This window comes from Vanessa cardui, chromosome 5 (assembly GCF_905220365.1).
Source record: "Vanessa cardui chromosome 5, ilVanCard2.1, whole genome shotgun sequence".
Lineage (NCBI taxonomy): Eukaryota > Metazoa > Arthropoda > Insecta > Lepidoptera > Nymphalidae > Vanessa > Vanessa cardui.
Genome location: NC_061127.1, coordinates 952,862 through 980,799, shown reverse-complemented (window position 1 = coordinate 980,799; position 27,938 = coordinate 952,862). Strand labels below are relative to the sequence as shown.

The 27,938-nt window shown below is 32.9% G+C and overlaps 1 protein-coding gene across 2 annotated transcripts in view; it reads right to left on the bottom strand.

Annotated features, from left to right (window-relative positions):
* Positions 1–27,938, bottom strand: part of LOC124529696 (protein tweety-like) — an 83,266-nt gene that overhangs the window by 40,704 nt on the left and 14,624 nt on the right. For both annotated transcript variants that reach the window (XM_047103566.1, XM_047103567.1), the window contains exon 2: positions 7,907–7,936. The gene's annotated coding sequence lies outside the window, so the exon portion shown is untranslated. The remainder of the gene's footprint in view (positions 1–7,906; positions 7,937–27,938) is intronic.

The following is a 27,938-nucleotide window of genomic DNA, read 5'->3' as shown; positions in this document are numbered from 1 at the left end:
CTCCATTATGTTCACCTATTACAATACATTAGCGGCGCCGACCATACGCTGACAGACGGATAGACACGTCAATGTCAACGGTTGAAAGGCATTACGTGTTAACATATACAACGTACTCTCTACAACTTTCTTAGATCTCGGCAGGCTGTACCAGGAAAGAGTACGGTTTTTTTTATACTTCATTAATATTTAATCCAACCCGTGGCGTTAAGAGATAAGATAACGATCAATAATATGGATTACGATTCAAGATAGGGTTTATAATGAGTCGCTCATTGGTTGTTTTAATAAAGTTAAAAATAATATTACTACGTCGTACGCGAAGCTTATACAGCTAGCTATTTGTCCTGTGGTTTCGTGTACGAATGTTCAGCGCGATCAATAAAAGTTATTTAACTGTTGAGTCTTTTTGACGGATGATTTATATATGAAGTATATTCATGTCTAAAAACTTCCTTACTACACTTAGAGTTATTTACTTATAAAAAATATCGCTTTCAACAACGTACGTAACAATATATACAACATAAAATCTGTATGAAAATCATGAATTAAATTGGTAAAAATAATATTAAAAGTCAATAAAGTTACACTTCAAGAAAAAGAATTGGCTAGATTTTACTGTTGGCTGAGGAGGGTGAGGAGGCTTAGAAAGGCTTTTGTTGATGCCTAGGAGGGTCAATTTTCGCGACGATATGGATTGACGCGCTAATTGTTGATGGCATTGATGAATGGCGTTTGAAATTTAATCGAATTACATGCTCATCAAATTGCATTGAGTAAAAATATTTAACACACAACAAACATTACGTATGTTGTTATAATAAATTAGCGAACAGCACTACTTCTCAAGTGTGCAATTTTTTAATAAAAAATATATACATATAAACTAAACAATTGTACCTCTTTATAATAAGAATGTCGATAGCCGTATTTTGTATACTCTAACGAATCCTAAAGTAACTTAATAAATATAATTCATTTAGACCAACGACGACAACAACAACAGACTAAATTTCCCACTGCTGACCTCTTCTCCCTTTGAGGAGAAGGTTTGGAAAATATTCCACCAAGCTGTTCCAATGCGGGTTGATGGAACACACATGTGGTAGAATTTCTATAAAATTAGACAGATGCAGTTTTCCACACGATGTCTTCCTTCATCGCCAAGCACCATATGATTATTAACACAAATTAAGCACAAAAATATTCAGTAATGCTTGCCTGGGTTTGAACCCGCAATCATCGGTTAAATGCACGCGTTCTAAACACTGGGTTATCTCGCCTATATAAAATATCGTAGAACAGAATATTGAATAATAGCATCAGCAATATTCATTAACATGTAGTAACAAGGCGTTTTTTTATTACAGACTTAATAAAAACCGGTACAAAAACAACACCTCCTGATTCGCTATAAATAAATACAGGTAAACAGAAACAAAAACCAAATAAACGAACGTATTTATATCGTTCAGTGAACAATTATATTGAACTGCAACAAGTACTTTCACTTCGAGAACAATTTACACCGAAACTTACAGTGGGCGACGCGTGGGCCGTTATTTATTATACAATCGTTTTTGAGAAATAAGACACGCAACAAACATTCCTTTACTAAACATTTCTACTGTGTGCAAGCTCGAATGCATGTAATTATTATCATTATTATTTTAGAGTTCCGTAAATCGAAAACAAAACCCACAATATCACTTGGTGGTAGGGCTTTGTGCTAGCCCGTCTGGATAGGTACCGCCCACTCATCAGATATTCTACCGCCAAACAACAGTACTCAGTATTGTTGTGTTCCGGTTTGAAGGGTAAGTGAGCCAGTGTAACTACAGGCAAAGGGGACATAACATCTTAGTTCCCAAGGTTTTATGGCACATTGACGATGTAAATAATAGTTGATGTTTCTTACAGCGTCAATGTCTATGGGTGATGGTGACCACTTACAATCAGGTGGCCCATATGCTCGTCCGCCAACCTATTCCATAAAAAAAAAATTACTTTGATATCTATACTAATCAATTCTCAACTTACAAATTAGGAAGTAACGCTGTCTGTCTTACTGTGACCGCTTAAATACAGAACCGAATTTGATTAAATTTTATATAAGCCAAGCTTGAACTCCTGGGAAAGACAGGCAACTTTAATGCTTGTACTCGACGAAAAACCCTTAGAACGCGAGCGAAGACGCAGATGGCTGTGGTACTAATACAATTACTTAAATTGATTATATAATTAACTTTTTCTTAATATATACTTTAAATCAGTATATGTGGTACACCCACTTAACTATTGAAGACTATACTGTGGACTAATTGACCGCCCCAATTATTCGCAAAATTTAGTCTGACTGAAGCCTTTATACCACAAGCACAACAGCCTATAAATTCCCACTTCTGGGCTAAAGGCCTCCTCTCCATTTGAGGAGAAGGTTTGGAACATATTCCACCACGCTGTTCCAATGCGGGTTGGTGGAATACACATGTGGCAGAATTTCTATGATATTTGTCACATGCAGGTTTCCTCACGATGTTTTCTTTCACCGCTGAGCATGAGATGAAATATAATGACAAATTAAGCACATGAATCAGAGGTGCTTGCCTGGGTTTGAACCCGCAATCATCGGTTAAGATGCACGCGTTCTAACCACTGGGCCATCTCGACTCTTGAAGCCTTTATACTTAACAACAATATAGTATAAAAGATGTTACTATATTTAAATGCCCCACAGCTGGGTTAAAGTTTTTGACACACTTGAGCCGATCTTAAAGTCTATTACACCACGCTATTCGATTGCGCGTTAGTTATATCATCTGACCCTCGCACAAATCATTAGAACACAAGACGAAATATAAAAACAAATACAAGCACAGAACTGAGCTATACAATATCAACATAAAGCTATCATGATTAAAAGAATGAGTTTTATTACACGTTGTTTATTAATGAAATTAATATGGTGAACGATATAAATGTCTCGAGCTGGTGAAACTCCGTATGGAATTCCTTACCTCGATACTTGATTTCATTAAAACATTGCTGGAAGATAAGCTAAGCAATAACTTTAATTAAAACAATAATTATTGTATTTTTTAAGTAAAATGTTATGTTTACGAAGGAATCAAAATATATCGCTTCCTTCATTGGAATTTTTATTATATTTTAAAAACAATTACGATACTAAAAAGTAAACTTATGTAATATCTCGGTGTAACATACCACTGCTGGGCTAATGGATGGCCTCCTCTCCCATTATGGAGAGAGCTTAGAATATATTCCACCACGCTGGTCCAATGCGGCTTAGTGGAATGCAGATGTGGCAGAATTTCAATGAAATTAGACACATGCAGGTTTCCTCACGATTCCTTTACCGCCGAGCACGAGATGAATTTATAAACACAAATTAACCACATATATATAGTGGTACTTGCCTGGGTTTGAACCCGAAATCATCGGTTGAGATGCACGTGTTCTAACCACTGCGCCATCTCGGCTCCGAACCAGTGTTGACTATAAGATTAATTTCATATTTTTTTATGATATAGGTGTGAGGACGAACAGATGGATCATCTGATGGTTAGTAGACACCACCATCGGTAGATGTCGCCATTTTATATATTTAATATTTCAGAACGATACAAAAGATTAATAAAAAAATGAAGATTTTCTTAGCATATCAGCTTTTAATTGAAGACGAGTAACACTGCTAAGGCTAACTCCTAATACAATATTATCATAAACTAAAACCTTCTTTGAAACTGGCTACAACTTCTAGTGTTAAGTTTTATCTATTGCTTTTTTTTCTACTAACTAACTAAGCATAATTAAAATCGTCTCCATATTTATTAGAACATACTATGGGTTGTAATATACAAGTTAAGATTGCGCAATGTTATATCCAGGACTCTAAGCGGCTTTGTAGTTAAGTCGAGTCCAACGTGCAAAATAACAAACGGAAAACCGCCGCGCACCGTATCGCGTAGCGCGGTCAGCTCAGCTATCGATTTCAGAGTAAACATAACCTCAGAGCAGCTGCGCGCACGTGGCCTCTATTTCCGTACCGGTCGGGTCGACGTCCGGTGGCCTTGCCCCTCAAAATGAACAAGATTGCCCAAACCGTACTGATAACAATATGCAATGGAAGCGTTACTAGCCTACTTTTTGGTTATTCTGAATTTAACGTAATTGACGCCAGGAGCAAATCTTCTCAGTTATATATTTCGAACGATATGTTACCAGTAGCGACGACTAAAACTGTGTTCAACTAGCGACCCGACCCGGCTTCGCACGGGTGCAATGATATGACATAACAGTAGAAACTTCTAAAATTATTATCAGTGTTTCTTTACGAATTTGTCCATGTATTATATATAAAAACCTTCGTCTCGAATCACTCTATCTATTTAAAAAAACCGCATCAAAATCCGTTGCGCAGTTTTAAAATTTTAAGCGTACGTAGGGGCATAGAGACAGTAAAAACAACTTTGTTTTATACTATGTAATGGTTACAAATATATATTTATTATTACAGTAATGAGATATATAAGACCCAGATGGTTCAAAAGATCGAGTACTTAAAATGTGAACTTTAGCAGATTTTGGTTTCAAAAGTGGACAAGTTAAAACAGAACAGCAATTTTCTTTTTATAATCAAGTCCAAATGTTCCTCTTGCTTTTCAAGGTCATAGCTAATGGCCGACCTCTTATAACCATTATCAAACGAGATTAACAGATAGAGGAGAAACTGCCAAAGTGCCTATCTGCTTCGAGTGACAATAATTCTCGATGCCGGTTACAATAAAATTAAATAGACCATTGTGACGATCTATAACTACGAACATTTCGATTGGTAACTGTCTAACGCCAATTATGGCAATTTATTGATACTAGCTGCAGTTATAAAAGTGATTTGCAGCAATCTTGTTACCAATATTCAGATATTGTAGAAAGGAATTATTTTTACAGTAGAATACTGGGCAATTTGACCTTAATGTAAGGTGCGGACCTGAAACTCGCTATAGATTTTACACGTTGTAAATATTGCTTACAACACAACAACAAACAACAACAGCCTGTAAATTCCCACTGCTGGGCTAATGGCCTCCTCTTCCTTTCACGAGAAGGTTTAGAACATATTACACCACGCTGTTCCAATGCGGGTGGTTGGTGGAAAAATATTGGAATAATAAAAATATTTAAATGTTGCCCGGCTGTGAAAAATAATATAAAATAAGGATATCATAAAGAGACCAGTACGTGTCGCTAGAAATTGCGATACCAATACTCCATGAACCTCTATCCGAATCTCCACGATCCTCCTCGATACAATGAGCTTACGTTCTGCTTAAGAAGAAAAGAGGATTTTGTCATGTAGAGTCACGTTTACGACATATTTTGAAACCAGAACAAAGATTAAGACTAAAAAGTGATTGTGAAAACTCAAACAAACCTTCAGAAAAATAATACCAAAACAGAACACACTTCCATTTATATATAATTTAAAATACATAATTAAATATATATATAGAAAAACTGTATATACTATTACAAAAACAAATATTTACGAACGTATCATGTTTACTAATATATAATGTAAACATAATATTTCCTCTTTCTCAAAATTGCCTCGAAGAACTGTTCAATGAAAAGGCCGCCTTTTGTATCATCTATTACTTTGCTTCATTCGTTATCGCTGTATTGTCTTTGTAGGTACATAAAACATTTTGTCCTCTTCCCATATCTTTAATTCCTTGCCTTGAATATGTAACATATGTATTTTAATTAGTTAACTAGCAGCCCGTTACGTCTCAGTCCGGATAAAAAAAAATTATTTACTTCACGATCGAATCTTTCAAATACTTACAAAAAATTGGTTTAACTGTTAAGGGGTGCATTTACATACACACAGAAGATTTGTAAATATAAATAATGTGATAAGTACTTGGTAGTTTGGCTTTATGCAAGCCCATCTGTTGCCAAATATTAATTAGTTTCAGCATAACGGGGTGATTGAACCAATGTCATAACGTACACTGTTGACATAACATTTTAGTAAAACCCAGGGATCCCTTTTCAAGTATAAGACTAACTGTTATAAGAGGCGCGCGGGAGAGAACTTTCAATCTTTCAAGATAATCTCTGGTAAGATTATTATTATAGTTATTATTTTCAATACCAAAACATATTGATCTTATCAATTACCAAACAGACTTGTGATTGTTATAAACGAGAGTCATAAGCTCCTTTCAGAAGTCAGTTCATCGAACTCGTTTTAATAACTGCAATCATATTCTGGTATGTCGTAATTTCATAAATTATATGCGACATTATTGAAATATAGATTTAAAAAAAAAGAATTATATAAAATGTTTTGAAAGAAATTTCAATTCAGTAAAATAATAGTAAAACTTGTACCTAGTTACACCCAGTACTAGAGAGACGTTTTGGCAAATATTCTACAAGCTCGACTGCTTATTGGTAGATATAAATGCGATAGAATTTCAGCCAATCCGAGTAGGCCGTTTCAGCCTCAGCAGATCCGTATTCATAAAATAAACAACTTGAAATGCTGATAGATCGAGACCCTTCATAATATTAACATTTAAATTATAATTCAATATCCTTTACTTAAAGTAAAAACAATTGATCCAAATATAAAAATACCCATTGAAATCTTAGGGATAATTAACGCCAATATTCGTATACCTTTTATAGAATAGGCAACCTAATAACACTATTATGTTAATAAAAATCGTAAGAAATTAGTTTAAACTTCATATATAGTCGTTATTTCCTTAGATTAGCAATTCTTAAAAACAATTAATTTAGATAAGCAAGCCGACTCGAACAAACACTGATAATTCTGAAAAATAGAAATTAAATCTGACTCACAAAGGTTGTCAGAACTTATTTCTTTAATAATAAATATTGCTGACATCACATTACTGTGTAACATCTATATGTATCTACTAATTATTATCAATCAACATTGTAACTCGGTTTGAAAACCAAAGATCAAATTTTACTTTCTGATACCTCAAAACCTATTACCGTCTAATTTAAGAAGCGGGCGAAGTCGCAGACTGCAACTTGTAACAAACTTAGCTTGAACCAAATCGACTACCTTTTAATATATTTACTTTTACTAATACTTGACTTCATACCTTTTAAACGTTGAAACTAATAATATACAATACCAAAAGCTATCTTTCTATGATAGAGGCATTGTGATGAAACGATTGATCAGAAATAACATTTAGACGAATTACGACAACATGCGATACTCTCGTAATAATTGAGTCTATTAAAGCGTTGATACGCGATAATATCCAAACATGTGGGTTATTGGTCTTATCTCGCCGCGGCCGAGCGAGCTAAGCCCATTCATAGCGATTACAAGCGCGGCGGCGTCTTTGCTTTATTAATTATATGGTACTTGACTATTCGTTTAGCGATGTTTGTACGAATGTGAGATTTAGCTAAATATACTCGCTCACTTTAATCTTGATTATTAACGTGGTTTACGTATACAAAAACGTCGTATGTGAAGAATATTATCACCTGTACCAATTGTACCACCAAACTTAGGAACTAAATAATAAATCACACGTGGATGGCGTAGTAAATCATTTGATAAGTTGTCTATCTATAGTCTAAAGACTCTGTAAGTATCAAATCACTTCTTACATAGTCAATGCACCTTTAATCGCGGGATTCATTGGTCCTGTATTAAAACTGGATCACTCACCAAGTACCAATGCATTTTAATCTCTTATGCGGTAGACTGACTGGTTAATAAACTCCCTCTCAAAAAGAGCTGACCAAAGCTCAAGCCCAGCATCAAACTGTTAATTTGTGTCAAATTATCTATAAATTGTTGACTCTTAAGAATACATACCACAAAATCAACGACGAACATCGTAGTCATCTGAAAAAACAAAAAACATATATTAATAATAAAACAATTTAAAATCAGGAATTTTTTTTTGAGTTCCTAAGTAAATATTAGCTATTTTATTTCAGTGCAACACTCACTGGTTTACAGAAAGGACTAAATTAAGTATATAGAAATCAAAATAATGATATACGAGTCGATGTCAGCAGTATTTCCCGTTTGGATCGCCCTACATCTGGGCAAAAACTATTTAGTTCTACGATAGCCAATGGAGAAAATAAGAAAGAATAGGGGGTAGAGATATCTCTCACAAAATTTACTTATCGAGTAATACGCGACGTTTTAAGAATATTACTTAGAAATGTCTGATTCCATATAGTCATAATCTTGTTTATCGAAACATATTGCCCATACCAAATGACATTAGTTAAATACGAATAGGAAATATGGATGATTGATTATGAAAAGAAATGGACTTTCCAATTGCTAATCAAAATCTTCGTCTTTCTTTGAAGAGATTCATTCTATCAGATCGAGAGTAAAGTGTCAAATTTGTTTGTCCTTCCCTGTATATTTATGTAAATAATCCGGCTTCTAGAGACGCGCTCGCTGCCCGACTATATTTTAATAATCAAGTTTTCATGAATATTCAAGCAATTTAAGACTATGTATTTCGTCCTTGTGCTGTTACGTTCTCATCGTTTAACTATTACGACGTATTTAAAGTGCATAGAAATCACAGACACACATACATCAGCGGTCAGCAACCTTTTGGAACTCGCGGACCACTGAATTCGCAATTTAAAATTTTAGAGCAACGATTAATGAATTTTATCATATGAGCGGATTTAAATTTAAAAAAATATATTTCAATGAATACGCTTTATCATTAACTTGGAGAAGGTTTGGGGCATATGTCACCACGCTACTCCAATGTGGGTTGGTGGATACACATGTAAAAGAATTTAGTTGAACTTGGACACATGCATGTTTCCTCACGATGTTTACCTTCACCGCCGAGCACAAGATGAATTATAAACACAAATAAAGCACATGAAAATTCAGTGGTGCTTGCCTTGGTTAGAACCCGCAACCGATGGTTGCGGGTTCTAACCTTAAGATGCACACCTTCTAACCACTGGGCCATACCAAAATTACAAAGATTTTTCAAATGGGTCACCTGTATTGGATATACATATTATCTATTTCTTTCATCGCCAAATTCACTTCACAGAGAGGACAACGGATAGTTCGAAACCCACTTAATAAGTCAGAGTCAGTCGCGGGCTTTTACAAACAGCTCTCACACGAATATGCGTATCATAATACATACACAGTTAGCCATACAAAGCTACAATATATCATAGAAAATTCGTGACGTACGATTTCTCACGCCTTTCAGAGGCTTTGTATTGCCATATTCTAATGTAACAATGCACACCACCCCCCCCCCCATCTGACCTATTTACATGAGTTGCAAATGACGCATGACCATTGATCATTACGATTTATTGTACTACAAGTTACAAACTTGTATTGGGTAGTAAACATTGAATGTTGTCAAAGATGACGCAGACGTAAATTGTAAAATAAAAAATGAATAAAACTATATAATGAATAAATACTAATGTCACAAAGAGGTTATGTTTGCTTGCTGGTAAGTAATATCCGAAACTAAAGATCGGTATTTTAATTGTTTTAATCTTTATATTCTTAGAAAGCTTATTGATGAGTGCTATGCTAAGGCTTTAAAATATATTTATACCATATCTATTTCTTGATAAATTGTATCTGCGTTAGGTTTAGCATACAAAAGTTCTAAGATACTATCTCAGTTTAATTGATACTTAGGATATCACCAAGTTTTTTTAATTGAAACATATAAACATTGTAACATACTACAAAAATTTGAAGCCAGTTTTTTTTTTTCTTTTATAAATCGAGATGTGAAATTGAATTCTATGCAGAAAAAATGAGGTCGTATACATTTTTAAAATGCTGCAGAATTATCGACGTGATATCGATTTCTGAACTGCATTCGCGGTATATGTGGTCGGTCACGCCAATGTCAATCAAAATCAAATGTTCAGTTAATTATTACATTGTCATTAAACCACCGACTCTCAACATATGCACTTACTAACAAAAACAATTGAAATCCAAATCGCTTCTTATTAGCACCGTCTAATCATAACTTAACAGAATAAAAAGTTACTATCATTTCAGAATGTACCGAAACAAACCGAAAAGAAACGCAACAGTAATAGTACTAGTTAAATAACTATGTTAATTCAAGTTTTGTCATACTTGTATGGACCATATGAAAGATAAAATAAAAAACAAAAGTGCATCACATAAACAAAACTATATTAAAAGCTTAACGACTTAAACCCTTTGTGTCTTGTATGTGCTCATTGCACTAGCTATTACTACAGGGACATATGTATATATATTTAATATATAACATAAGTATATTCTATACGTATATATCGATGTAGAAAAGAGTGGTCTCATAACTGCTCGTAATGTTAAACAGAAGCGTTAGTTACAACTTTTATACCATACTGTTCTTTGTTAACACAAGGAATTACATCAAACACATACACGTACTTGTATATGTACTTAAATAGTGATAGCCGTTTGAGATTTACATAGTATATCTATCTAAGCCATTTCATGTCATCATTTCAGCCCTATTATCCGTATATTTTGAAGAGTATTACACGAATTACCATAGTGTTTTATATTTAACACTTCATAACTTGAACGTTATATACAATAATGTACATTTTAAACTACTACGAATAGAGTGAATAACTCATCAGAAACAGCTGTTATTCGCTTATTCCGAAAGCAATTTAAACAATAGACATTATTATAAATGGGTCGTACCAAATTTCGACAATTTCAAAGCCTCCATTTCCACGGGATTGATGTTGCTTCGAACCGTAAATTACGAATTAACCACTCGCTGCTGAATATTATTTCAAATGACGTTTCACGAAATATTCATATATAACTTAATATCCACCGGCTAAAAGCACGATTGGGACTTCGAAGGTTTAACGAGTATTCACAATACTAATGATGATTTTAATAATCACAATCATTTTCCACAGGGCAGAAACAGATGATAGAGGCGCCGTATGTGTTTGGTCTTTTTTTATTCAGCATTATTTTAGATAGTTTATTTTATGATACTATATTGCTTAAAGATACTAATTCTCTACACTGTTAATTCGCGACTAGCTGAAGTAAAACGCCTTGTGTATGTTTATTATATGTATTTCAATGGCCTTACTTACTCTTCAAATTGAAACAAATCCATTCTTAAAGAAAATTATATGTATGTTTATCGTCGTCAATGCTTGTTGTTTTAGTTACATATTTATTCATATGCAATTAATTTAATTCGATAAATGAAATAATAATTATGTCATATTTAAAACAAAAACAACTCAATGAAATGTATTAATTCTATTTAATCGTATAAAACCTTAGATAAAACCTTCGCCGTTTATGTATTTATCATATTAAAGTTTTATTTATTTGTGTATTTATTATTGTAAATTATTTATATTAACAATGTTCGCGTCGCTAAAATATGTAAACAATGAGCAAATGTTCTCTCCCTCTTCGTATCTCATATGTTCTGCACGACTTACGTTGATACTTTATTTATTTTTCATAAAATTTCAAATTGTTTCCTTTTCCTAACTAAATATATATACACGTAATTAAAAAGAAGAGGAATTGTGTAAACAACAATTGGCGGGAAATTGTAGGTCTCATAAAAATATATGTTTTCATAGATTAAAGATTACGTATTCAAATAATTAACATTACATAAATATTTTACACGCACTTAAGGTGAAGTATTATTTTATATATTATATATATTATAATAATGTTTACAAAGTACAATAAACTTATTATCAATTTTGCAACGTCAGACGCTGTTGTTTACATAAATGGGTAAATCCCTAACACTTGAATTAATATTTCTTGTTTATTCATTGATTTGTGACACAAAATCGGAATATTCACAAATTAAACGAAAATAATAATGATTTACTATTGTCGTAATTTAAATATGCATATACAATTAAAACCAAAAATAAACTTATTGGTATAGGGCAGCGGTCGGCAACACGCGGCCCGCGAACATCTTCCTTGTTGTAAAAAAGTTGAAAAATATATCAAACATACAAGAAATAGCTCAGACGTCACACTAAAATTTGTGTAAAATCAGTTTCCTATTTAGGTCGTTTGTAGTTTTCATTTCTTTATTTTTCTAAGCCCAAACATATAAACATAATCTGTAAACTGTAATTTTTTTAACAAATTTCTTTTTTCTATGGAATATGACTAATTTATTTTGCCACCTTGTGGCCCTTGCCTATCAAAAGGTTGCCGACCGCTGGTATAGGGTTTATATTACATAGGTTTGGTTTTGAGTCATTTCAAATGATACACAAAGCATTCATTGCAAGAAGCATTTGAAATCAGAAGAAGAATCAAGTTCCATCGAACAGACATATCTTATTACTGATATTGAAATATAAATTTGAAGTATCCCAAGATTATACTGATAATGATCTATTGAAAACACAAGTACCTCGCCGTACCTTATATTTACTTCGAATTAAATTTTCAAATAATGGCCTTAATCTTATACCAGCGGTTATCAATCCGCAATCAAGCCCACACAATGAAAACTGTTTCAAGAGGAAATAATATCCATTTTTTTTCTAAAAACATTTAAACTAAATTATTTTTACAATAATAACACAATTGAGTTGTAAAACAGACTACAGTACAGAAAGATTGTATCGTCCGAATGCTGTGTACGGTACAAACTTTTTCTTTTGTTATAATTCCATATTTCATGTCTTTCTCATAAACGTCGTATGGCGGTTTAATTAAGCACTGCATTTCTCTCTGTCTTTCATCATTGATTTTCTATTCGAAAAAAGAAGACAAAGCACTGTTTAAAAATCACAAAAATATAGGTAATGTCCTTAATTTATACAACGAAAAGCTTGTATTTATTTGTATAAACTTATGCATGTACTGAAGAACAAATACTTCCATAATATTATGGATGGATAGACGTTATATCACTTCACAAACTAGCAATACAAAAAGGATTTGGCAAAAAAAAATATGATACCTCGTTCAATGACCCCTCTATTTAAACCCCTTTACTAAAAACGAGCTGACATTTACATATTTTGCCCAAAGTGTTATACACACATACTATTAAATTCGTTACACTATTAAATTCGTCAAAACAAAACGCCGATCGACTAGATGGTCTTGAAGATGATGTGCTGCTGCATCTAACAACGAGTCAAAAGAATGAATAGATCGTATCAAAGTCTTCAGAAAACGTCCATTCTCATATATATATTTACAAATAACCATAATAGCAGTCTACTCTTGTTTGTCCACCGATTTCTTTATTTATTAGATTTGATGAGCTGTATTTCTGTTTTCAATAATATCTGGAATCAAATCTCGACAGCCCGGCTAACACTATTAATAAGATAAGATATACAGGGTTATTGGTAATTCGACGTATATCCGTTAGGAGGTGATAGGGGAGACTATTTGCAATAATTTTAACCCCCGTATGCATAATGAAAAAATTAACCATTTATATGAAGATATACGTCGAGTTACCAATAACCCTGTATACAATGAGAAAGGAACAGTACCGTATACAGATAGACATTCACAGTGTCCCTTTGGATGAAGGACAAAGCACTCAAGCAAAGGTTAAATGTTCGCGTAAATAAGTAAACGCTGTAGTTTGTAATCAGATTACTCGGAGACTAAGCTGACGAGTTCTACAGATATATGTTATCCTATTAAAACCAACTTGATACAATGACCCAAACTACTGGCACTTTTGTAAGACTTCTGATAATTTGAGGATAACTAGCGACAAAAACTATCGCTAGTTATTAATGACTAGCCACTCGCTCCGGCTTCGCACGGGTACTTGATATGTATCGTATTTATATATTATGTCATGTTATGACCAAATTACATAAAATCATTATAAATTATAGCCTATGTGTTATTCTGTAGAATGACCAATATTCTTTATAAAAAAATATATTGCTGTAAAATTCCATCCAAATCCGTTCAGTAGTTTTATCGTGAAAGAGTAACAAACATACATACATCCTCACAAATTTATAATATTAATAGGAATTATGAATTTGTGTGATTTTTTTCGTTATTTGAAGTAAGTACATAATAGTTCCCTAATAGATCCAGCCGTTGAATGGTTCTTGTTAGACTGACCTGACCTGGCTTTATCGCCAGCGATTCTATGAACCTCAATAATTGTAGTGACTATAAATAGTCTATGGTTTTGTGCAAGCCCGACTGGGTAGGTAGTAACCACTCAGTCACGGTAGCATACGAAAGCGATCCTGTGGCAAGAGCTGCAAAAACGGAGGTACTCGGTGCGGTATACGAGGTACGGTGTACCCGAGACTGGTCCTACTGGTTTTAAATGGGTATTCCAAGGTTAAAGGTACTAGGGCGCACTAGTATCATTCTCGGCACCAACGAGCCCCACATACCCACTCCCCTCCACATGGAGGAAGGACACGTGTTTTTCAAACAGAAAAGAAGAAAAATAGAAATAGGATCAACCACTCACCAACTAAGTCTATTTAGTTTTGTCTGTAATATGTTTACCCCAAACATAAACAACATCCGCGCCAAGAATAATCACAAAACACTTATTTATAGATTTATGCAATGTATTTTTAGCGGGAAGTAAAGATAAACTTTTGCTCTCCATGTTTCCGGTTCCGTCAATTCAGTATATCTTCAGGGTCAGAGTATTGGTTTATGTTATTATAATGTCCTATGATTTCTTTAAATAACTTCTAAATAGGTATTAAAAATATACTACTCTTCAAAGTCTTTTTCTTCTTTTGTATCTATTATAGGTTAAAAAGATGCATTACTTAATATACGAATAAATATATAAATTTCATTGAAGAAAAAAAGTCATGCAAAAGTCTACTTTATCGCAAGTTCTTAACAGTAGGAACTAAAGAACATTTCAAACCGCTGATACATCGTATTTCGTAAAACTTAAGAATCAAATTTTCTTGTCATACCCTATGCGAAAAAAGGATATTTTCATGTTCATCCTACTCAAACGTTTTTTTAGAAATCTTACGTATATAAAACACATTATAAACGGTAGGTCGACCATTTGAAGGCTCGGAGGAACCCTCGTTCAAAGCTGCGACAAAAGGCATAAAAGAACACGTGAGCTTCTGCGCACATTTACCGATCTAGCAAACCTACAACAAAGTACATTAACGCACTCAAAAATAAATCAAAGTTACAAATATATAAGGTCGACTTTTAAATGTTAAGAATTCGTGAAAGATTAAAAAGGTTGCGATTACTGTCAGAGTTCAAACCGGAGGTATATTTTGTATATCGTTGACTAAATGAACCCTATCTGTATATTCAAAAGGTTCAACTTTGAATGAACGGTTTTTTACAATTGTATAGAAAAAGATTAATATTGGTTTGTAGGTGATAAGTTTTTGCTCGCCCTATGTCGATAACTGTTTTACAGTTTCGAAAGATTACTTTTTTATATTTAGGGATCAGCGATGCTATAACTGTAATAGGAGCTGAACCGATTTGACAAACGGGTGCCATGAAACAGTTACGTATAATATCAACTGAATTGAGTCTATAATTGGTTTTTGTATATTTAAATGCATTATTTTCCTATGACATTAAACATGTTCTCTTAAAATAAAAAAATAATCCAATTTGTTGCTTAAAAGGGTAATTTTTAATTCTGAGGAAATTTATACTAATCTCTCTAATATTACAAATAAAGTAACTCTGTTTGTTTGTGGCTTACTCTTCCAGGGACATACTACTGAATGAAGCACATGCTAACAACTTAATTCTACCTTACCTACATATGTATATATAATTATACAATTTATTAGTATTCGTCAAAAATATATCAACTGTCTGGAAGTATAATTAGTTTGAGACAAGTTACAAATTCCATCGTCCAAAACGATAAAGTTCGCCAACTGTTCATGTAACTAAAACCGTATTACAAACTACAAACCGAAATCGTTAAAATTAATGAAATGTTTAAAAATAAATTAATATGATTGATCTGGATGTTTAATAATTTGATCACATTTACCAAATATCAAAATCAATAAATATTTTTAACATGACGAATTCGAGATTTGAAATAGTTTACATAATAAAATGTAGATCGATTCTATTTTTGAATTTCTCTCATTCATTAGGCTATTTAAATTCTTCCCTTCACAATAAAACTTATTCAATCAAAGGGAAATCAGCATAAGAAAAGAACCAAGTCGTGGGTTCAACGACCTCTCTTATCTCGAACATGAAACTCCCACGTACCCGAGATCCCCATCCAGTTTTCAAAGGAATCTATCCTGGATTATCAACCTTATCGCTCAAAGAATAACGCTTATTAGAACACTGAATAATACTGAATTATGCAATCATTTATACATATAAAGATACGTGAGATATGTGATCCTTTAATTTTGCGATATGTTAGTTCAATATGATGATTGTGATGGTATACATGTGAAAACAAATCACTCAATCAAATCATTATTTAACTTATCATTTATCACTCTAAATTATATGGCATAATTACCCCAATCAAATATTTAATCGAATGAGTGAATATCGATTATGTCCCTATTATATAATCCATTATATATATAAAGATAGTTGTAGCGTTATATGTAATTTAATGTTGTATGATGACGATTCTTACTTAAATAGAGAATATTTTGATTACCATTATTACTAATATAATTTAAAAACATAACTTTCTAATTGCAACAATTTAATAAATAACGCTGTACTAACGATGTCTTTGCCATTTAAAATATAAAAAAATACAATAGAACAGAAATGATCTAAATTTAAAATGAAAAAACCTAATTCTAAATTTAAAATTCAAACACCAAATGAGGTTAATAATAATACCATGGATTTCAAATAAGATATTTAGACACGCGAAGCCTCTACACTCTAGCCCATTTCGAGACGACCTGAAAATGGAGCGAGCCAACCGGGACACCCGACGACAAACCCATTATATTAGTTATAAAAACAATGAATACAAAAGTAGTTCAAGTTTGTAATGGTTACGTTTTAAAAAAGACATTAAACGAACTCGCTGCACACTAACATTCACCTAAAAAACATTTTTACTACTATAAATTAAACAGGTTGCTTTAAGAGAGTTCACAGTAGATTTATTCTATATAAAAAAAAAAACAAATGAAGCTCGTTTTTTTAATATAATGAATCATTCCTTACAATAAACAAGACAATTATTTAACTTAAATAATATTGAATTAAGGACAAGCATTCTATACTGAAATTAAGACCACATGACCTCAAATTACATCGCAGGCCACACGTTACTCTGAACACGTTTGAACTACGTTGAATCTAAGCAATAATAATATTTTTATGCAACATGGCCATAGTACTATAGTAGCATAAGATGGATCTTGCGTAACTGACACACGATGAGTCGTCCATCCAGTCGCGACCTCCGTCTGTTGTCGAGATGTTTCTTCTAATAGTGAAACAAGTGGAATTCTGAGGGGTAGCAGAGGTCGAAGTTATCTGGCCGGTTCGAAGTTCCGGGCTACAGCTCACAGCGCAGCCTCCGCTGTATCGAACGACCGCGCCCGCACCCCACGTGGTCCATTCACCGGCTTACCACGTGCAAGCGAATAATCTCGGCAATATTTACACTACCTATCAAACGTTTTAATTGATTTCAATTGAGAAATCGAATAAATTAATCGACGAATTATATCGAGTTAAATGACGAAATCCTCTAAACATACGAAACTAATCGATCCTCGTAATCGCACGAGAGGTCAAACATATCAATGTCACAGCGGATGATAATGTACGGTATAAATCCTACTCCAGTTTCCGACTAATTAATTGCAACGGAAACAATAGTGACGGCGTGTATCCGTCCGATCCTGATTGTGGTACCAACTGCAGCGAGTTCTTAAAGCGTGCATTAAAGTCAACACGGATTGAATATCCGCAACAGATACACTCAGACCAATCATTATTAGTGAAATTTAAATGAGAGCCATTAGCCATTTGCATAGATTTTCGGAAATCTCTAATAAATTATCATTCAAATATATATTTATACCATTGACATTTGAGGTAATAAAAAAATTATGTTACAAGAAAAAATATTCAAATCTCATCTTAATCCGCTGCATAAAGATTTACACGACATAGGTTTGTAATAAAATCAACGATTCCAAGCAGCCGAAGGTTTATTCGCTACACGACATATATTTTAAATAACCTGTTTCGTAGACATGACTGTCAACCGTCTCGCCTCTTATGTGACTTACGACAAAGTAATAGAAGATTGTATATTTACTTTATACACTGGTAATGTACTGGCGTTTTAAAAGCACAATCGCCAATTGATAGCGTTCCTTATTTGAAGGATAATATATTTGATAGACCATCCTTATGAAGAACATCGCAGAACCTTTTGCTCAAAGTAACAGTCTCTGCATATAAAAATAATTTTATAATCGTTCCTTTAACGTTCAAACAATAAAATTGTGGAAAATTACCCTGTAGATATAAAATAAACAAAACAGCTTTTAATTATTCGAAGCCTGTTTTAAAAATCAAATATCAATACTTGGGCGAGCTTCAAATATTTTTATTGTAAAATGAACATAATATGAATATAGCTACTTACTTTTAATTATTTTTTATGTGTACTAAAAAGAATTGTTGCAATTTGGGTCGTGTTATAGGAATGGCTAGCATCAAGCTCTTTTCAGAAATAAATGTATACTTCTATATTATAATATCATTATTGTTGAAAAAGAGTAACTATTGAGTTTCTTACCGTTTCTTCTCGGTAGAATCTACTTTTTAAATGACAATTCAAAAGTGCTTGTAAAAACCTACTTGAATAAAGTTTATTTTGATTTGATTGATTAATTATAAATGAGAAAGTAACTCTGTCTGTCTGTCTGCCTGTCCGGTGCTCTTTCACGACCAAAGCGCTGAACCGAATTTGACGAAATTTGGTATGAAGCAAACTTGAAGTACAAGAAATGACACAGGCTACTTTTTCCTGACACATGACAACCAACAACCTAAAACGTAAGAGAAGCCACGGGCGACTACTATTTTGTAAATATGTTGTGTATTCACAATACAAATATTAACTACAAAAGGTAATTTTTATCTGTTACAAAAGCCGAGATCATTTCAATAGGATGTGATCTGCAGATCGTTGAGACTGATTGCATTCATTTCACATTTATACAAATAATAAACGAGTGTACGTTCGGTCGTTTATTTACTAAAAACCACAATTAAACTATCCTATTGTTATTGCAAAGCTTTTAGTTTATTGAATTCAATCTAGAATTACTCATACGTTTCACAATTATAATTTACAGCATGACATATTATTATTTGATTGATATTGCTGGTTACGAGAACGCGTCCTAACGAGTTTTAGTTAGCAATAATCAAACCCAAGGTTTTCGTATCGTATCTTATTATTTAATTTTTTTTATTAAACGTACTTCGATGTATATTTATAGTGAACTTAATAAAATATGCCCAAAATATAACTCCGTAATGATCACAATTACTTTCTTTATTATACATTTTTCCTTTTGTTTTTCCTTCAACGCTCAAAACCGAATGAATCAAATCACCGTATCCTCCCGCCCCGCACATTTTTTTTGCCATCCGCAAAATATAATAACCGGCAGTCAATAATACTTTATTGTTTATAAAAATAATAATTTAAAATATTAAATAAAAGTCGGCTTACATTATTTTAATATGAAAACAATACTGGAAGCGTACATATATTTGTGGACTTGGATGTTAAAACGCCCTCATGATGGCTATCGCAGGGTAACTACGCACATTATCATGCGCCCATTTCCTCATTTTGTGTATTATGTCATCATTGTGATCAGTGTATTCATATGGTATATTATTGTTGTCTTTGTTTTATAATTAAGATTGTTTTACTATTTAGTAACATCATAATCGTGCCCTTATCTCAATTCTACTTGGAGATGGGGCAGCATGTCTTTTCCTTCCCTACCTCTCGGTCGGATATTATCTCACAAGTAACGTTCTTCATAATCATATCGTCTTTCACACAATCCATCCACCGTTTCTTTGGTCGTCTTTCTACCTCTACATCTATCCACATCCATGCTCAAGACCTTCTTTACAACATTCCTCATTCCTCCGCATAATATGTCCATACCATGACGATAACGTTTTTGGTAACAAATATATTTATATAAAAATCGAATGGAAGCGAAAATCCTATAAAAAGCGATATTATATTCGATGCGAATATAAAAAATTAAAAGAGGATGTATCTGTCGCGACACATTCATCGTGAAACAAATGCCACGGATTTACTGATACACAAATTGGACTTGATTTGCAATGAAATTCAACGAAATTGAATCGTAACGGATTTATTTGTTGGCAAACATTTAACCCAGCGCCCGTGGGAAACATCGCTCACAAATGTAGATTATTAAGATTTATGACGTCATAAATATTATACAATTTAATAAAAATACTTTTTTATTATTATTATACAACAATACTATGTATATTCACAATACTTGTAATGAGATAAAGACCATACATCCTTTCTAAGGCATTTGTTTCAGTGACAAGATTCGACAGTTATATTTGACATACCTATACATTTTAATCTAATACCAGTAAAACATAACACTGAATACAAGTTTACGTTACTAATAAAAAAGGCTTATAATTTGATGATTTTCAGGTAGAATATATTCAAATTTAATTATACGTGATTGACATATATACTATTTAATTCAAGTAGAAGAAAAGAGTAATTACTTTTTTTTGAAAATCGAAAAATCGCTACTATTATCTAATTATAACTAAAATATGACACCCCGATATTTTCTACAAAATTTTCTTTTAACATGCTGTATACAGAATAATTTTTTATTTCACTCGCAACAACAGGCAATAGATAGTAAATCTAATATCATAGTAAATTTGGTAGTATGGATTTCGATATGGCTACCGTATGTAAGTAATGACCTCCACTCATAGATATATTAACTCGAGATATATTAACCATTCAGACGTAGACGCGGATAACAACAATAGAAATGATTGCTGTTTCGCAATGGATTTACTAATGACTCGGTCGTAGCTAACCGGCGGCTCAAGACAATTAATAATATAGATAAATAATAAAACCACTAATTTGAAACTTAATATGTGTCCATATCATTTTACTAATAATATCTTAAAGTTATTTTAATATCTTAGTATGGAGCCGGATGTGTCACTAACGGTGTGCACTTCGACCTCTACGAGTTTTTAGGATTCTAGTAGAAACTGTTTTTTCTTGCATCCTTCCTTACATAGTCAAACACGCCTGTCGCGCTATTTAATCGAGCCTCACCAAAATCTTAATGACCATTGCAGCGATATTGTAAACATGTGAGGAGACAAGTAGCCCTGCTTGATGAAGTTGGTTCATAGAGTTATGTCGTTATAAGCATTGGCAGTAAGCCCTAAGCATTGTTGCCCTCTCTATGTTGGTATGATCATTATTTATTAAACATACATTAAGAAAGATTCCTTTTCGAAATAAATATAATACATATCGAACGATTTCTCAACACGTTCCTTTATAGAGCAATCAATAACAGTACAAAAGTTTCGCTGACACGACATCGTGTTCTCATGATGGATGGTGGGTGTCGGGTTTCCTGCTTACATCGATGTAATTGAAATAAGATAGAGCGCTCTAATTATTTAATCATTTCATGTACCTTTTGTTTGCTACACGACATAATGTCTTGTGTAAAATGTATTTTGGTTCATTTTAAATTATAACATTTTCTCTTATTACTTTTAACGTCTTATTACTCTTTTAACGTCGAGTATTTAATACGAAAGTTATTTATAGTTTATTTATTTCTTAAACTAAAAACACGTAGATATTCGTTAATCCTCACGAAATCCAGAAATTACTTCCATCAACTTCCATTAAATTTATCCAAATATATTTTCTAAACTGAGTAAACAGCGTTCACTAATTAGATTATTTTTAGCAACAGATTAAAGTTTATTGTGGCATTAAATACACATATTATTTCTTTTCATAAACCTCATAAAACAAAATTAGATATAATTTTCATCCCTAGTATTCACATTTACATTTCTTTGAGTAATAATTAAATAATATGGTTACATTATATATTTATAGATTGCGATATAAAACCAAATGCACCAATGTATCCAATTTAGAACCGTCGTGTATAAAACTATGTTAAATCTCATAACATGCTACTCTGGGCGACGGTTATTAACTCAATCCGGATGAAGTTCCAGACAGGATCGTTCCGTCGTTCACTTTAAGGAAACTTCACCGGAAACCCTGTGTAAAACTTCTTCTATTCGGAAGACAAGCTTCTTGCGAAGTCTTCTATGTAACAATGGCTGTATATAAAGAATCTCATCGATTTCACTATACAAGAGATTTCGATTAACTTACTTTAAACAAAAAATGTTTTTTTCTAAAAATTTATACTGTGCAACGATGATTAGCTGTCTGACAAGCTGTCGCTCCTAGGTATAAAACGTAAGTCAAAAGTGTGTCATCAGCACCATAAAGAAATATGTAACCAAGAAGAACGGTAGCCATACCAATGTTTTCTTACATTTTTTTTTTTTTTCGATTATATAGATGTTTACTGTTTTTCGCATTGATGAAAAAAATATCATGTAACTTATAGGCTGCGTTTTATAACCTTCTTTAACACTAGGTTTTAAGAGCAGGCATTAAAGATACAATCATAAACGAGGTCATAACTATTTAAAAAAAAAATCGATAACTAAATCAAACGTTACAAAACGTACATTTTGATAAAAACCTTTATTTCTGGCAGTCATCTAAGTTTTCACTACAAAAACGTTAAAAATGTATTGTCCCGAAATACAATGGACCAAACGCTTCATTGCACTAAAGACTGACGGATCTACAACAACTGCACGCTCGGTCGAAGCTGAAAGAAACCCAATACGACCAACAGGAGTCGCCAATATTGCGTCAGCTTGCTATGATGCAGTTAAAAGAAAAAACTAACAACTGTCTCCAAATAACAGTCGATTCGATCACTTTAATATTTCTAAATATCTGTATTGTATTCGTCATTGCTATTAGTTGCAAGATCGCTTCTGTAAGAGCTCAGCATAGAACGTATATTGATCTATATAAATGTATGTGGTGTTGGGTACCCTGTTCTATTATGTAGCCGCAAAATTTGAAGATAATCGGTTTATTAATAGAACACATAAATTAAGTCAGTTATGACTTATTAAACCAACAGAAAAATATGTGCAGCACAAAAGGTTGATTCGCCACTGACTAGCGATTTATTCAGGACAGATTTTGTATTACAGCTGCTGGTAATTTGATATCAAAGATTGCATTTCTTTTTCTACATATAGTCTATTCCAATTAAAGAATGAATAAAGATAAACAAACTTTAACTTTACGTATGCCACGCGATTACCTAATAGCTCAGCTATATCCTATACTACTAACAGTTCTTGATTAATATATGTTTATTTATGATACAAAACTGTTCCACAATACTACTTTTTTATGGTATAGGTTGACGGACGGGCATATGGGACACCTGATGGTAAGTGGTCGCGATCACCCATAGACAATGACGCTGTAAGAAATATTAACTATTCCATACATCGTCAATGCGCCACCAACCTTGGGAAGTAAGATGTTATGTCCCTTGTGCCTGTAGTTACACTGGCTCACCCATCCTTCAAACCGGAACACAATATTGAGTACTGTTGTTTGGCGGTAGAATAACTGATGAGGGTGGTACCTACCCAGACGGGCTTGCACAAAGCCCTACCACCAAGATACCTTATGATAACTTAATTTTTTCTATATTATATAAACCCGCTTCGTTGCAATGCTGCTACTAAATATACTGTAGAATTTATTTATTTACGACATCACATTAGAAACTTTTAAGATTATCAGCGTCTCTTTACTATATTGTCCATAAATTATATACAAAAACCTTCCTCTCGAATCACTCTGTCTATTACAAAAACCGCATCAAAATCCGTTGCGTAATTTTAAAGATCTAAGCATACGTAGAGACAGACAGCAGTAAACGACTTTGTTTTATACTATGTAAAGAAGTTCAGATAACAGCTTGTTCTATGTTCAAAACGACATTTTTTGGATATCATAGATTATTCTGAAAAACAATATCGAGTCAAATCGACGTCAAATGTTTTTTATTTGCCATTTGTCGTCTTGTGGTTTGAATAAGCTATATGCATGCAATCTAGAATCTCTATAGAGGCTTAACCTGTCCCAGATCGAAAACCACAAATCATTATTAATGTATCCCAACATAGGCAAGTATAAGTTCATTAGTTACAAAAGATTTTAGAGATTCTATTTTCAAAATTTAAATTTGATCATATAATCTATCAGGCAAGTTGCAACATCCATCACTTGTAATCTCCGCTTCTTTCTCGTTCATTAAAAACAAAAATAAATTCCGAATACCGTCTACAAGAAGAACGCTTTTTAATCTTGAGCTTAACGCTTAAATCTAGAAAGTAGAAGATAAAACCGGAACGAATGAATCACTAGTCCGGAGCAACAAAGACACGAGTCAATTAATTCAATTCATTCGATGAAGCAAATCCGTTCTGAACGGGGCGGCCATTGTCGGTCGCAACCCAATAATAAAAACGCAAAAAATTACTCAATCATTCTGTACCGACTTAATAAAAACTGCGTTTTAAATAGCTTCGTATAAAACGATTTCAAATAATTGCAACAGGGTCGATATTAATTTATTTTTACAACAATTAAACAATATGCATTCCAATTTTAAAATTGATTCTGCCTACAGAGTATAAAAGTGTTTTATCCAATATAAACCGGCAAAGATACTATAATATGGCCGATTTTTTGGACTAATTTAAATATAGAACAAGCAACTAAAACAGATAATAAAATAGTTTATCTATGGAGATATTAATGGAGTTCGACACGGTTTAACCGAGCACCATGGAGGTTGGTGCAGTTTATTTTTTTTAATTGCTATTTATAATTATTTTAGACCGAATCGTGTCGGATAAAGGTTTACAAACAATATTAAAGAGACGAATGACTGCGACTTGAGACGAATACTTAGATGATCTAGTGTGATATATATATACATATATATATACTAACTTGTGTTTAATGTACTCATAATCTCTAAATGAACGAGGAAGATATTTAGAGCAGTGCTTTTCAACCTGTGGGTCACGGCTCCGTATTCAGTAATAATCCAAAAGACCGCAGAAAGGCCGTACCTTTAATAGAGTTCAGAACCTTAATCACCTCTTTAAGTACGACATTTACATCACATACACGTACACAGGTGTCAAAACTTATCAGTTATCACCAACATGGAAAAGAGAAGAAAAAAAAATAAAGAGTCTTTAAATGCACCAATTTTAAAAATCAAAATTTTACTGACACTACGCGATTCAGCGAAACAATTTTGGCGCTTCCAATACAAGTACAGTATTTTATAATAAAAAATATATTTATTGTATCAGAAACACAACAGTTTTTTGACAATTTATTGCTGAGGAATAAATGTTTTTTTATTCACACAAGATATACCTGTGTGAATTTATCGTGAACATGTTTTTAATGTCGAAATTTCGGCAATTACGGCCGCAACGATCACGATATTCGTGAACAGTCGAGATGTTTAAAAGTAAAGTTCAATAAAGGTTAAAATTTATTTAAATGTGCTATGGCTGTAACCCAAGCTGTTTGTTAAAGAAGATAATCAATGCATTAAAGGTTGTCTTAATGTATTTTATTTAATACGATGGCCGACTTGCAAATTGGCCGCCGGGTAGGAAGAAATATTAATCATATCGTACATTCTCAATGCGCTACCCACCTCTTAGTTCAAGATTGTCCCTTGTCCCGTAGTTATATTGATTCACTCACCCTTCAAACCGAAACACTACAATATTCAATATAGTTACACGGTGATTATTAGTGTCTTTGCTCAAAGCTCTGTCACGAAATGATATTTATGACACTTGTTTAACACGATACTAATATACAACTTTAAAAGCAATGTATGAAATTTATCATTAGTTAATTCAGAGCTGCAAATACATAACTTTACTTACATTGCGTGTTGTTTTTGCGTACCAAAATAAAAAAATCGTGTGTATCTCCAGTGAGGCCTTAGCCTAAACATAGCAAAATATACAACAGTGACGTCATAGACACTAAATGGATAAATAATGGAGCATTTTATCTTCCATCGATACCTAAGCCTCCATTTATTGCAGAAGCTTCAATGATTTATAACTGACGTCAAATTCGATGAATCAAAATGACCCGGAAAATTATTGTCTATTATTAATGCAATAGTTTTTAAATCAGTACCGTTACGTTTAATTAATTGTCTCAAAACGATGACATAATAAAGTACCTTCTGACGTGGTTCATTGATTGATATATGAAGGTCGGATGACCAATGACGAATACATTATTCATGTTATGGGATATTGGAATAATACTTGTGAACAATTGATATTGTATACTAGAGTTTTTGCCCAGTGTTCGAAGCTCGACCATAAATCATTGTTTAATAATTGAGGAAAACATGTGACTTTGCATATTTGGAATGTTTTTTAATTGGCAACATTTCAGTTCGTCAGTACTAAATAATTGAAAAATATAATCGGTTGACAAACAGTCGGTCGAAAAAAGAACTTTACTTTACTTGTCTTTGGATTTCCAAAAACGAATACTAATATTATAAATGTGAAAGTAATTTTATCTGTCTATTTCTCTTCTAAACCGCTAAACCGAGTTTGATGAAATTTAGTTTGAAGAAAGCTTAAGTTCCAAAGAATAGGTTTTTTATGCCTAATGCCCAACGACGAATCAATGAAAAACGATCAAAGCCACGGGCAATAATCAGTAACACATATGTAATGTTTAAACATTCACTTACAAAATCCTTACTGTAATTTAGCTCACATCCCATTAGTCTTTCAACGTAACGTATCCGTGGAAGTCAATAGGATTATAAATACCATACCAGAATACAATATCCTTAAAAACTAATTATAACTACTACGACCATAAAACAGTTACGTTTTTACTATACAATAAGCTACAAACAAAATAATGGTCACCTATGGACATTGGCCGTCAGATATATAAACCATTCCTTGGATAACCAATACGCCACCAACCTTGGGAACTAATTCATGTTACTTGTGCCCATAGAAAACTGACCCACTCATCTTTAAACCAAAACATAACAATAATGGCATTATTGTCTGCAAGTAAATTTTGATGATAAGTGGATATCTGCCCAAAAAATCTTGAACAAAGATCCACCACCACCAAATTCTTACTGGCTTCATAGATCCGCATCAATAATCCGTATTCATTGATTAAAAATACTTATACAATGGATAAGTTAAAGTAATAACTGTACCGAGGTTTCTTGTCAGTTCTTCTCATCAGAATCTACATTCCGAACCGTTATTAACCGGTAAGTTTGCATTTAATTTAATCATGCAAATTGAAACCGAAGTGCTTGTCAATTAAAATTAAGTTTCAATGAAGTTATTTATTTTAATTAACACTCTTAATTGAAATTCTTATATTAAACTAAATCAGTTATGTGTACTTCCGAAAAACTTAATACAAATTAAAGAAAAATATTTACAATACCTACGCGTTACAAACGTTGACCAAAACTTCCTCGAGTTGCTTGATCCACACGTGTATACATATTTGGGCAGCAACGAATAAGGAAATGCCGCGATT